Raw genomic sequence first — 15,111 nt, 5'->3', positions numbered from 1 at the left:
CAGATCAAGATACGACGACTTCACCTGACGGATGGCGTCGTCGAATCCGTCAGCAAAGGAGCTCCCAAGCTCCGTCAGAAGGAGGTCGGAGTCGCGATATTCCTGGACGGCTATCTCTTTTGCATTGTGAAGTTTAGACTTTGTCTCCGTCAACTCCTTCTCCTTGTCCTTCAAAATCTCGCGCAAATGCTCATTCTCCTTTTCCACCTCACCTCTGACCTGCTCCGAGCATTTGAGCTTTCTGTCCACATTGATCTTGTAAGTTTTCAGCACGTAAAGCTCATCCTCTATCATCTTGTTTTTATTTCTCAGAAGGTCCATGGTTGTCTCGTGATTGAGACAACGGCCAAATAACCCTTTCATCATCAGCATGGCCTGGAAGCAAAATACAATGTCATGATAGTGACGGGTGTGAAAGAACTTAGTAAAACTAGTAGACGAATTCAAAGGTACCTGTGCAAGGGTGAAAAGGCCCGTCTCACCCATCGCCTCCGTGGAATGGTTGCCGAGGTCCGCGTAGTCGTCAACTGTCAGGATAGACGACAGCTTCTCAAGGGCATAACTTGAATCCTCCCGAAAGAGAACGGGTGGTTTCTCCCCGGAGGGTACTGGACCCTTCATCAAGCCTTTGCCCTTTCCATACTTGACGGGCGTTTTCTCTGCCTCTAAGGCCAAGACGGGTTTAGGGGTGGTCTTTTGTTTCTTTGGAGGACGGTCCGTTCTTTCATGTTGAGTTCGTTTCTATGGTACAGGTGGGACCGTCCCCTTTGTTTGACCCCCCTCCTGCTTTTTCTTCGCTACCTGTTGTTTAACGAAGGCTCTCCTCTTGGCGGCATCCATCTCTGCAAATCAAAGACGGATGAGAAAGGAAAGGTAAAATAAAAAATAAAAAAGAAAAGAAGAAAGACGGATAGAGTTTCGATGAACTTACGTTTTCGAATTCTGTTATCGTATCGACGGGCGACGGATGAAGGTTTGGGTCCATCACAGTACCAATATAGAGTGTCAAGGGTGGCGAGTTGAGCCCAAGTCCTCTCTTGCAGTTTCGTCTTGTTAAAAATTTTCTCCAAAAAACTCCACTGCTCCAAGTCAACTTGAGGACGGTCCCGAGCTGCAGCAAAAGACGGTTAGATTTTAAAGAATAAACTAACTTTCAAAGATAAACTGGATAGAAACAAAAGAAATGTATACCCGACGGAGGCATTATGCCCTATGTAGTGTCGATGGGCATGTAAGAACCATCCCCTGGACGACACATCCATTCTTCCCCTTCCAAAAAGAAGTAAAGACTCTTCCAGTCTCTATTTGAGTCTGGAGTATCACTGACGAGCCTCAATAATGGGCCTCTAGCAGCAAAGCTATACATCCCCTTTGATTTGACGATCTCTGTTTGACGATAACAGTGGAAGAATTCTTCCACCGTCAACCTTCGGGCACCGTTAGACATTGCTCCATATAAAACTTCTACCCCAATGAACACCCTCCAGGCGTTTGGGGAGATTTGGGTGACGGACATACCAAGGTACTGAAGAAGACAACGGTGGAGAGAACTTAAGGGAAATCTGAGCCCCGCCTTTAAGGCTTGCTCGTAGATCCCCACACCGTCTACTCCTCTATAGTAACATTTTTCGGATTTTTTTGGAAGACGTAGACGGATGTTTTCTGGTATTTGATACTTAGTCCTAAGTGTGTTAAGATGAGATTCAGTCATAGATGACCTAAAGTCATTTACCGTCCAAAGAGGCAGCATGACGAACTCTCTAAGGCCATCTGGGCCAATCACTGACTGGACGGGGGGATCCACACCGTCTAAGCTACTACTGGACGACTCTGAACTCTCCGTCTCCAGACCACCATCAAGGGAAGAAGAGGTATTGGACGGATTCCTCTCTTCACTTGAAGTGTCAGGATCTCTTGGACCTGACGGGAACCTTTCATCGTAGCCCACCCCCTCGTGGACAAACGATTGGTTACTTGACGCACTAGACATTACCTACATTTATGACGGTATAACCTAAGACATCGACGGATCTAAAGAAAGCGCATATATGTAAAACAATGAAATTAAAAGAAAGACGGAGAAAGGTTTGGAGTACATACCGGATCGAGATGGCTTCTAACGAGGAACGACGGATAGATCTGCTGAAACGACGAGAAGGCACGATAGCTATGACGGTTGTGCTCTGCTCGCAAATTTTTGATAAGAAGAGAAAATGAAGGGAGAAATGTCTGGCTTTTATAGAACAAAGGGCATGGGATACGAAGCGACGCCTCGTTTTGGGGAAACAACCAATCCACAAGGACCACGTGTTCTTCGTTAGAAATGCAGGCCACGTGTCATCAGTTATGGTATACTAAGACCGTCCCATCTCAATACATTGCTTTTAGTCATTCCATGAATCCGTCAGGTTTCAAAAACGGATCTAAGGACTGAATGGGGCAACCGAAGGGGATAAAAATAAGAGATGGATATTCCCATAGAACTCGAAGGGACGGAGAGCATGAAGACGGATCGACACCGTAGGTGACGCGACTATGACGGTTAAATTTTGTTGAGTATCCGTCATGTATGAATTAATTGAAGATTCCAAGTTACATGTCATTTGATATGTTTTAAATCAACTTTTGCTTTATCCCCACGCAAGCGTGCACACTTGAACTTCTTGCGACACACGTTTGAGAAGACTCCTATATGAAAAGAAACTTGAGAGGGAAGTTGTATCCTAAAAGAAAGGCAATTCCACCCAATATAAATACCCCAGAAACCCTAGATATGAAGGTACACACACTATTCTTAACTCTGGCATTCTAGGGTTGAGGAAACAAGATTCTAACTTGACCTTCGGAGGGTTTTTGGCCGGCACCACACCGGTGCTCTCTTTTAGGTTCTCTATTTTCTTTTCGCAGGTATTGCTTTGGTTTGAGGAGTGCTTGCAACTCACTGTTGATTTTTTCGGCATCATCAATTTTGTAATTAGAAGAGTTTGTAAGTAAGGCCAAAACTCTTTTCTGCAACAGGCAAGCTGGTAAATCTACAGCAAGTTAGCAACCAACATCTCTTAGTATTACATGTTAGTTTGTTTGGCATCAATTTTAGTTTTAATTTTTTAACTTTTATTATTTAGTTTTTATTAACAAATTTTCCCGTATTTTTTACTTTTTAAAAATTTTCAAAGTAACAAAAATATTTTAACACACTTTTAGCAATAAAATTTCAATAAAAACCTAGATCAACTGTTTCCAAATGAACATATTAGCCTTCCTAGCCAAGTTTACTTTACAAAAAATAAGCATAATGGGGACTTTCTCCAAAGATCATCTGCTTTTTGCTCAGTTATCCAAAAAAAGATATAATACATCAATGTTTGGGTCTTTTTTTTTTTTTTTTTTTGATGATCCATCAATGTTTGAGTCATTTGTGATAGAAGGAAGTTCTGTCTTATAAGACTAGTGGTAGAGGTTAGAATTCCTTAGCGTGGGCCAGACTCTAAATTAAATGTGGCGAGCCTTTATGCATTCCAGATTTATTATTATTATTATTTTATATTATGGGTCACTTCTTCTCTCTATCAGTACTTTGTCAAAACAAAAAAAATATAATATATATATATATATATATATATATATAATTTAGATACAAAATTAAGTTACAACCTTACTAAATAATTTTTTCAAAATTTTTTATTGAAAGTAAATTTTAATAAATCTATTAATAAATTATATTTTTTCTTATATCTTTCATACTTGTAAAATTTATAGAAAATTATGCCATCAATAAATATTTAAATTGCAAGTTTTTGTAATTTAAAATTTTTCATAAAATATAAGCTTATCTATAATAATATATGATTGATACAAAATTTGATATGTGTATTTGACTGTTAAATTGCAGTATAAAAAACATGCAATTTAACTGTTAAATTTTAAAAATATGTAATAATATTTATTTTATTGAGTAAGATTGGAGCTAAACTTTGTCATATATGTGTGTGTATCTGTGGGTCATGTTAACGAGTGTCATAGAACAACTATTAATAAGCTAGTGTTTTAGAAAAGTTTTAACATTGCTTTTATGTTAAACTATTAACGTCACTTTTAAACTGTTAACGTCACAATATTAGTTGCTTTCTTTTTCTTAAAAAATTTCGAAAAAATATATCTCAATCCAATTCCCTATATGAATATATTTGTTACCATATGAATATATTAAAAAACAATGGAATGAATTTTTCTTTGAATACATTTTTTATTTGAATTGATTGGGAGAAATTTTCTTTGACTTTTTATGTGGTAATTTATAAATTTATTTTTGTATATTATTTTAAGAAGTTACATGACTTATTAAATAGGTTATGGGGCTAAAAATACATATAAATTGAAGATATATTCCACAAATTAATTTGGAGATAGATTTTTTTATTTCTTAAAAAAATTCTTTTCCGTTTTCTTATTTAGGATGATTTATAAGAGTAGGCTATCTAAACTTAATAATATGTCCAATTAAATAAACAGGTTTAATGGGTAAAGACCGTTTTTTTTTATGCCTAGAAGACCAGATTATTAACCATGTTAAAGGACTTGAATCAAACACCATATAATTTTATTCTCAAAAAAAAAAAAATTGCTATATAATATTAAGAATAAAAATTCAAAATTTTAATCATAGAGAAGCAAAATCAAAATGACTTCAAACTTTGAGGCTAAAAGTTGCAATATAATCTAAATTCTACTAATCATTATGTAGTATGCAGTATGCTTGATAAATTTGAAATTTCAAAATGTTCAACTGCTTATTTTAAAAGTAGTTTTGCAATGTTTGTTATGCTGTCGGTTTGAAGCGAGAAAAAAAGTGAATGCCAAATATGGAATCCGAGCATTGAAGCATTTTATTTGAATATATGTTTCTTTTTTATAAGGGAGTGAAATGAGGTAGAAAATTACAGGAAGCTTCCATCATTCACTTCACATGTTTTTACAAGTGAGTTTGTAATTGACTAATTGGTAAGAATGTCTATATTGACTTGCACAACATCATTAGTACAACGTAATGATAGTAATAGCTTAATACATTTTAGGTTTGCAAAACAAAGTCTCATATCTACTTTTCTCCCAATGGCTCAAATGTCACCAAGTTCACAACATGAGGAAGGAATGCACAATTACAAAATTAATAAATTTTGAGTACAAAACATATGCTTAGCTCATAAGCTACAAAATTAGCATCCTTTTTTATCAAACAAAAACAATAACCCACAAAAGAATTAGTCAAAACTAATACACCATTCAACAATGCACTAATATTGATTAATAATTTAATATCTAGGCTTCTCGCACAAGGGTTTAATATTGACTTCAATTTTGTTATTAGAAGAGTTTGTAAGAAAGGCCAAAACTCTTTTTTGCAACAGGCAAGCTGGTAAATCTATAGCAAGTTAGCGACCAACCTCTTAGTATTACATGTTTGTCCGTTTGGCATCAGTTTTAGTTTTTCTTTTTAAACTTATAGTTTTTTGTTTTTATGTACAGCTTTTTAAAAAATCTTACTTTTTTCTCGCATTCTCTCACTTTTCAAAAATTTTCAAGATAACAAATACATTTTAGTACACTTTTAGTAAAAAAAAATTTAGTAAAAAACTAGATAAACTGTTTTCAAACAAACATATTAGCATTCCTAGAAAAGCTTACTTTGCAAAAAAAATAAATATAATAGATACTTTCTCCGGAGATCTGTTGCTTTTTGCTCAATTATCAACAAAAAAAAAAAAATGATATAATTCATCAATGTTTGGGTCATTTGGGATTAGAAGTTAGAAGCTACTCATGATCCATGGACACATCCCAGATGTCTGCAATACAATTTACTAAATCCCATTATGTTCGCATCAAGCTAAAGCTCAAATGGCTGTTTTTTAAAGACCAATTCAAATTAGTCAACGTGTCTTGCAATTAAAGCAGTAGACAAATTACTTATCAAAATTCAAAAGTTTTAGGTTTGACTAATTAATAATTACTTAATCGTACTTTCAATTTGATGACATTTCTAGAGTACTAGTAATTTAATTGCTTTGCTCCATTCCCGTCGGATAGTCTTGGTCAAATGCTCAACACCAGCCGTCACGAACGACCTGAGATTTCAATGTTTCGAAGGGCCAAATGGTATCTGCGTGACACACATGGGTTTTACTCTGCCATAGATCGCAAGCAAACTAATGCAGGCCCCTTGGGGGGTAGGGGAAGGCTCCCCTTCTTTGGTTGTAATCAGTAGCGAAAAGTTATCTGATATTTTAAGGGTATTAGTTTAGAAAGTATTTTTAGAAGCTTTTTATGTGAAAAAAAAAAATAAAGTAATATGGGTTTCAGTTAGTTTAATTGGTAAAATCTTTAATGTGACGTTTAGTACAGGGTAATGTTTTAGGATTCTCAGAAATGTTTAAAAATTCTCATGTTTGGTTGCAAATCACGTTAGGGAATCAGATGCCAAAGGAATGTAGATTCCCTCCTTAAACCCCTCTCAGTAGGAATGTGGATTCCCTTTAAAACAGTTGGGAATCTAAATTCCCAAGTTTAAAGGAAATTATATTTTTTATAAACTGACAATTTTAACCATTTTTTCTTATCATTTAAACAATTAGAATAAAATATAAAACAAATTATTATGGATTAAAATCTTTTAAAAATTATTATTAAGAATAAAAGCATTTGAGAATTTAAATAATTATTTTTGTATTGTACTTGTCATTTTGAAATGTTAAACTATAATTTTAATGAATTTGTCATAATTAATAGTTTATATTTGGTTTTTCATTATTTATTTAGAAGACGATTTTTTTTAAAAGACTTGGTAGTTAACATTCAAATCTAAGGATAAAATGAGAAAAATAAATAATTTATTTAAGATTCCTGGGAATAAATCAAATATTATCATCTCACATTCTTAGGAATCTTAAGAGATTTCCAATGAAACCAAACATAGGAATAGCTACATTTCTAAGAATGTGATTCAAATCTGGATGCCAAGAGTAATGTGGATTCCCCCATATCAAACGCCACAATAGTTAAAAAAAATAGTTAGAGTTCAATCTTTGCCTACACCAAAAATCAATCTAGAACTACTATCAAAAGCGGAAACCATAAATTAAAATCCTTTGACAAAAAAAGTAATTATATCCCCCTCCCCCCTCTCCCTCTCTTTTATTAACAACACTAGATTAATACCTTTCGAACATAAAGATGGTATTTCTTTCTCAGCAAAAGTAAAATCTCCCAAAATTTTGAGATTTGAAAGACAACACCCACTATGGCTGTCATATGGGGAGGGGGGGGGGTGTCTTTTAAGATCAATAGAAAGCTGGTGAGCTACATTGAGATTTCAAATCTCTAAAATTTTCCAACAAGTCTTATTGTTGTTTGATTCCCCCAAACCCTTTTTTAATATGTAGTTGATGGATGAAATTAAAGGATTTTTACTCTTTTTTTTTTATATATTATATATATAAAATTTTCCTAACTAGATGGCTCTCTCGAGATTGGATTGTCCAAAAAAAAAAAAAAAACTGAGGATGGTTTCGCCCATTTTGACTGACAGTAGCGTGTCCAAAACATGGTCAAGTCAAGTGATAGGTGCACTCCAAACCCAACCAACCATTGAGCATTCCTATTTGAATGAAAAAGTAAAAAATAATTATAAACCAAACCTTGGATATCATATATAATACTCGATCTCAAACTATTCATCATTTTTGCTTTCACATTATACTATTTAAAATCGAGGTTCTTAGTTCTTACCTAATAAAAATTATTAATTACAATTTATTTTAACTTAAAATATCTTTTTTTTTTTAATAATAGAAACAAACACATCAAGGGTCTATTTGGTTAGACGTTTTGGGAGATTAAAATAGCATTTTTAAAACCCAAAACTCTGTTTTGTAACAACATCTCCTTCTAGTGTTTTTTTTTTATTTTTTATTTTTACAAACACTTATATCTTGAACTCAAAACACAATTTTCCAACAACTTATACAAATGCACCCAAACAAGAGAGGGGGATGGGATTCTAACAAAATGCCATTTTTTAATTACTTTTATACAAACTTCTTTTTAAAATAAAATCGTATATTTACTATCTAATAAAAATTGGGTCCTAGAAGTTATGGTTGCAACAATTGACTATCTTTTCCCAAAGATGAGTTAAGTTTGTTGGTAGCTGATATTAAAGATCAAGGAAGCAAATGGTACCAGAATATGTTGTTAATAGAACTACCTCAAGAGGCTCCTCTTGAAGAAATTCCCTAACTTGCGAGTAGTGCACATGTATGGGGAAGCTAATCAGTGCGCAAACGCTTTGGCAAGAATTGGTAGCTCTAGCAATGAGCCTTTTATTTTGTTTGCTCTTCCACCTGTTGTGGTGGATCAGCTTTGCACCCTAGATATGGAAGGGGCCTTTTGTAAGAGACTCATTTAGTTTGTAATGCATATTATCCTCCTTTACCAAAAAAAAAAACTATATTTTCCCTGCGACAAGTGACTACACTCTTATTAATTATTAAATTATTATTTTTTTATTATATAACACAACTCTTTTGTTCTTATAAAAAATATTGTAACCAGTACTGGATTCTCTTTCAACTCTTGAGGATAACTTTTGGATAGTTTCAGTTTGTATTTGAGGATATAAAATGATACATAAACATAAAATAAAGCATTTCCTTTTAAATATGATTCAATATTTAATATAGTTTTTTAATTTATTTAATTTATAATATATTAAAAAAGAAAATTTTTTTTAATTTTATATAATCATTAATTAAACCGTGAATCTTATGGATATATTTATTACTAATAATATAACTTGTTCAAAAATAGACGGTAAGTAAAAAAAGAAAACACACCAAAATATTATATGCTAGTAATGAATTAATAATAATTATTGTCACAGCTATCTTTTTTTTATTATAAAAATAAAAAAGATAGTAGTGAGTTGTGACAATGGCCGGTAGGTCGAATATTTTGGTATCATGCATAATTGATGGTATTTTTTTTCCCCGGAAGATTTTGTTTTATAAATTCAAAGGGATAATAATTGATGAAGATGATTGATCTCGACCTTATCTTTTGTACAAGCAAGCTGTTAAAGTCTTTAATTTAAAGAAATTTGTTTGTTTTTTTGAGATTCAAGGTTTATTAGAAAGCAGCAATACTCTTGCATTGAATTTTTAACCTTTTTTTTTCTTTCTTTGATAGCCATTGCATTTTCAACTTATAATCGTATCAGAAACCTTAATCGGCAAGCACTTATCCTATTTGAAGTTTCAACATCAATAATTTTGTAGGCTTCTCTCGAATTTTGGCAAACTATTTTATTCATACAACTTGCAAACTGCTGTCTTTTAACTTTTCTGGCAATGGCAAAGATCAATAAGTTTCCAATCAGAAAACACTAAATTTTTTTAATAAATGTGCCATTCTTTCGCAGAGATCAATACGATACAATTTTTTGGATACCTGGGTGTCTCAGAAAGAATGGAAGATTTCTAATTATCTATATTAGATAGGCCCTAATATTTTAATTAGAGATAATATTTAAGTGAGAGAGGCCAATTAACTTATGCAAAGTGTAATGAGTAATGACAAGGCTTTGCCATTTTTTTTTCTTCTCCTTTTGAATCTTTTACAATGTTCTCAGACAATGCTTTTGGGTCCTGATGCTAGGATTTAGGAATTGTAACAAAGTGCAAGCAGCTCAAACAAGCTCCAGTGCCTTTGTTTAGGATAAGTTAATTGAACTGTATGTTTTGACTTTGTTTCGGGTACTTTGGCTTTAATTCAAGATTTTTTTTTTGTTTGTTTATTCAACGAATGAGTAAAACTCACGTCTAAGTTTAGGCTCTATTATTAAACGAGTCAAACTTAAATATAATAATGTGTTTAAAAACAAACTCATGAGTCATGAGTATGAGACTAAATTTAAGTTTATATATAAAATATCATTATCTTTCTATGTATAAGTGTATATAGATGTACTTCTAAAGGCTTGATATTAAATTATGTAAATTTGTAGATAAGTTAAAAAAATATCAATTTTTTTTTTTGATAATATAAATAAAACAAAATTTGGCTACAAACTTAGTTGTAACCTAAAGATATAATTGCACTCAATATATTTTTATTGCATGTAAATTTGACAAATCCACTATTGAATTACATTTTCTTTTTATATCTTTCACGCTTGTAAATTTTTTAGAAAATTAAATATCAATAATTAGTTACGTTATCAATTGATTGTTTAAATTGCAAGTTTTTTTTTAGAAGGTAAATTGCAAGTTGTTGTAGTCTAAAATTATACATAAAAAATAATTTTATAGATCATATAGTAAATAACATCCAATTTGCACACAATTTGATATGTGTGTTAAGAGTATAAAAAATGTTATCCAATGGTTTGATTTTCAAAATATAGAGCCATATTATTTTTTTTTTAAAAGAAATTGTAGCCAAATTTTTTCCATATAAATATTTTACTTCATATTAAAAATTATATACCAGTTAACAATATAAGGTTGGTGAATCTAATTCTTGTAAGTTTATAAAAAAAAGTCATTTTATCTAATTAACTCAAATAAGAGATAAAAAAACTCAAATAATATCCTTTTAACCATACTTAATTCTTTAATTATTACCATAAATATGTGAACGGTTTAACAATTAGTAGCCATGGTGTTACTATATACAAGGAACGAAAATTAAAAGTGGCTAGTCAATAAGGTCGAGATTATTCAATAAAAAAAAGAATAAAGCTTAAATATGTAATTTAATTTGGTGATAAATTTGAGTTCAATTACAGTTTGGAATAACACAAAATGAATTAATAAAAAATACTTGGTTTTTTTTTTATAAATTATTATTATTATTATTATTTGAGTAAATTATATTTTTTTACTTTTAAAGTATGGAGTTATTTTCATTTTTAATCTTTCAAGTTTGAGATTTTTCATTTTGTCTCACCAATTTTGATTGTTTCTAATACAAGCATACTGCCCATTTCCATGAATAATCTGGCCATTAAGAGTAAAATGAAAAAACATAATAATGCTATTTTAATGGCACTTCTTGGCCAAATCAACTAGGGAGTTCGACAAAAGGAATATTTTGAAAACGAAATCAAACTTCGTGGATTAAAATGAAAAATCTCAAACTTAAAAGAATAAAATGTAAACCCCAAAACTTTAAGGGGCGAATGTATAATATAATCTTATGGTTATTTTTTTTTCATTTGTCTTTTTTAAAATTTGGGAGGTTTAATAGTAATTCAATAATTTTGGAGATTTTGGAGTATTTTAATACTTTTTTAGGATTTCAATGATTTTTTCAGTCATTTAAGTGATTTGTGGATATTTAGGTCTTTTTCTTTTCTTTTTTTTTGGTTGAGATTTTGGGGTGTTTTGTCATGTTACACTTTTTAGGGATATTAGTGCCATTTTGAAGGATTTGAGATTAGGTGATTATGGGACTAGGCTTTAGAACCGGAGAAAATGAAAAAGAAAAGATTAAAAAAAAACAAAAAAAAAGATGGATATATGATGAATGAGAATGAGTCTTCAAAAAATCTTATTTGAAACGAGTAATATATGAGTCTTTACCTGTTAAAACTTTATTTTTTAAGGTTTTAATTAACATAATAATATATTAATTGGCGGATTAATAAGGTGGATCCCCACCCCAACGCCAACTAAACCCAGTCTGTTGTCAGCAATTGGCACTTCAAAATTTTAAAACAGAGAATAGATCAAAACATGATGAGGCGGTGAAGTGGACATAAATATCAAAAGCCCAAATGGACATATATAAATTAGGATACATTCCATCAAAAAAAAAAAAGGATACATGTGGGCCCAAACCCAGTACAAGGTTGTAAAGCCACCGATGTTTTCAAGTACTATACAAACAGTTGAAGTTCAGCTGTTAGCCTACCCACTATCCACTGTCTCTAAATATATATATATTAAAGATAATTTCATCATCGTTTCTTAATAATCATTCTTTATTATTCGACGATAAGAGATTTTAACATCATACTTGTAAGTGCACAATTGCACTTAAGAACGGTTATTGCAAAGAAATTTTAAACAATATGAATTTGTAGAGTGTGAAAACCGGGTTAGAAGTGTGTGAGGATTAAATGACAAGTCAAAGATTGTTAACACTTGAAAACAACAAGGAATATTGTAAATCAACCTCCTCGGACGTAAGCGAGAACATGTTCTTATATTATATCTTTCTCTTAGCCTTTTTTCTTTTTAGGTTACAAAAAGTCCGTCCCCTTTCTGTCTTCGATTCTTCTTTAAATACTACTCTTTTGAATACTTTGTACACGTGTTGCCCCACTTCCCCCTTAGCCTAGATATTTATTTTCTCAGTGCCTTTGAATAGTAACCAGAAGTTTCCCTTCCACTGTTCAAGTGTCACTTCCCCATAAATGCGGCCAGGGTGGTAGGTGCAGGATCTTTAATGTGGAGGCAGCAGCCTTTATCTTTGACATTTCTTCAACACCGGTGCTTCTGGGGCGTTCTAGGGCTCACCCCTCTTAACCATTGGCTTTAACCGTGTCATCCCCTAATCTTTACTATGAAATCCCGAGTTCTTCGGTGTTCATCCGAGGGTAAAGTCACCCTCGGCTGGATCCTCGGATCCTCGGCGTATGGGCCGACCCATAGTACTAACAAATTCTAAACCCAGGATCAGGTCGGCCTTCTTTAACACGACCCAAAAGGCCCATGTTCCCATCAGGATCTTTTTGCCCCACACAATACTTACAAATCACAACCTTATTTTTCATCATTTTTTATACTGTTTTTCAATTGTCTCAATTTATATTTATTGGTTTAAAGTCACAAGTAAAAATATAATGATTTTCTTTAAAATGTCATTTATTTTATGTTACAACCGGAACTACTTTTGATAAAAATATAATTTAAAAAAAAATAAGAATAGAAGAAACCTTTTTTTATAGATATAATAATTGAAACATTTAGCATCTACTCTATGATTATTCTTATTTATTATTAGGTAATGACACTAACCTATTTGTGTAAAAATATTTTTTAATTTGTGAGAAAATGATTTGAGTCCAAATTCTATATTGATGACAATAAATTATACAAATTAGGTTAATTAGAATTCACAATAATAATAGAAGAAATTTAATAAATATTTACATTGTATGTTACAACGAATCTAATGTTTTTTTTTTTTTCCCTTTGAGAAGGTACAGTGAATTTAATGTGAAGTATTTATAAGAGGTTAAACCTTAAGTTAACCATATGTTAAACAATGGATACTAGGCTTGTAGTACAAGAATACAAGAAAGGGTTTATCACTTGTTCCGTGATACAAACTACCGCATGCAGTTTTGGTGTTGGCGTGTGAGGATATTCTCTTATCTCATCCCCTTCCCTTATATATGTGTGTGTGTGTGTTTCTCAAAAAAAAAAAAAAAAAAAAAAGAATACTTTGCTTGCACACCAAATAAAAATGAACTTGGGCCTTCACTTAAAAATAAATGAATAAATATTTTGATTTAAAAAATATGTATTTTATATTAAAGATTTCAAGCCCAATCCAATCTAAACTTGGACGGAGAGAGTTGTACATAATTATTCATGATAAAACATTTTTATCTTTGCATGTAAATTAATATGCCCATATGGTCTAGTAGTATATCACTCATTTGATAGGACTAATACTTAATTGGTTGGTATCTCCTGATATTTCCATTGAAAATATTTGAATTCATTCTTAGCTATCGAATTAATATAAAAAATAAAAACTAAAGGGCTAAATATGTTTGCTTACATTCAACAAAACTTAGCATTATACGTATAAGAAATTATACACATAAGAAATCATAGTTAGTATTCATATAATAATAGTAGATTATAGTTTGTTTATCTAGAGAGAAAAAATTCATCATCGCAATTTTTTTATGTTTTCTTTCATAAATGCTCATTGCCCCAGGAGCTTCTTCCATCAAAAGACTCAAAATTGTAGTTTTAAAAACTGGAATAGAGAAAAAATAAAAGAGGATTGGTTCTTGGTTCTTTGGTTTGACTGGAATCTAACCAATAGTCAAACTGGTGAAATCATAAATATTTTAATTAATAGTTTTAGGAATATATATAATATTAAGTTCATAACAAATAATATGGTCAAAAGAATCAAACAACTGCTAAGTGCTAAATATGATAAAAAGGAAGTTCATTTTAAATTTTAATTAAATGAACAATTTCACTTGCACCTATCACTTGCATTCCGTTATAAAATAAACTCAAATGTTCTAAAAATCAATACATGCATGCGGACTTTTTTTTTTTTTTTTTACAAATTTTTAATAACTATTAACGTGGATTGTTGAGATTGGTACGTAATAAAAGTGATATCAATGATAGATCCATATAAAAATAATATTACTCCAACCATAATTTACCACCTTAACGAATTATTAAAATATAAAATAAAATATTTTGTATCTCTAACCGCAGGGGAAATGGGAAAAATATGATGCAAGAAAACAAAACTTTCTTTAATCATTCTTCATTCTTTTATTATCAAAGTAAGAGTAGTCGTATGTTAAACCCACATTTACATATATTATTCCTTAAAGAATTGTCATTCATGATTATGCGTTGATTTAGGGCCTGGATTGATTAAAATGAACCTGCACATTCAAATGGATCAGAAGACTTAGGTAGCACTAGCGTAATGCTGACCTAAACTTGTTCGATACTTAAGTCAATAATCTCTTATTTTTGTGTGAAATTGAGTTGTAGTAATTGTTTTCACAAGCCTAGGATTGGCAAAGTATAACTAATAATATAGCCTGAACTTGGCTTGTGTCCAGTGGCCAGTTTTACTGGACACGCTAGGATATGCGTATTCGCATTTCAATATATTTAATAAAGCTGGCTACTAGATACAAGCGCAACCCATATAATATAGCTTTCGCTCTTTAGGATGCTTCCCCTTTCTTTACAATTCTTGCCATTTTAGTGTTATTGGGGTTATGGCAATGTTCATGACCTGAGATCATCTTCGAATAATGCGTAGTTCCTCAAT

The sequence above is a fragment of the Castanea sativa genome, chromosome 1, assembly GCF_040712315.1.
Source record: "Castanea sativa cultivar Marrone di Chiusa Pesio chromosome 1, ASM4071231v1".
Taxonomy (NCBI): domain Eukaryota; kingdom Viridiplantae; phylum Streptophyta; class Magnoliopsida; order Fagales; family Fagaceae; genus Castanea; species Castanea sativa.
Note: the sequence above shows the minus strand (reverse complement) of the source record.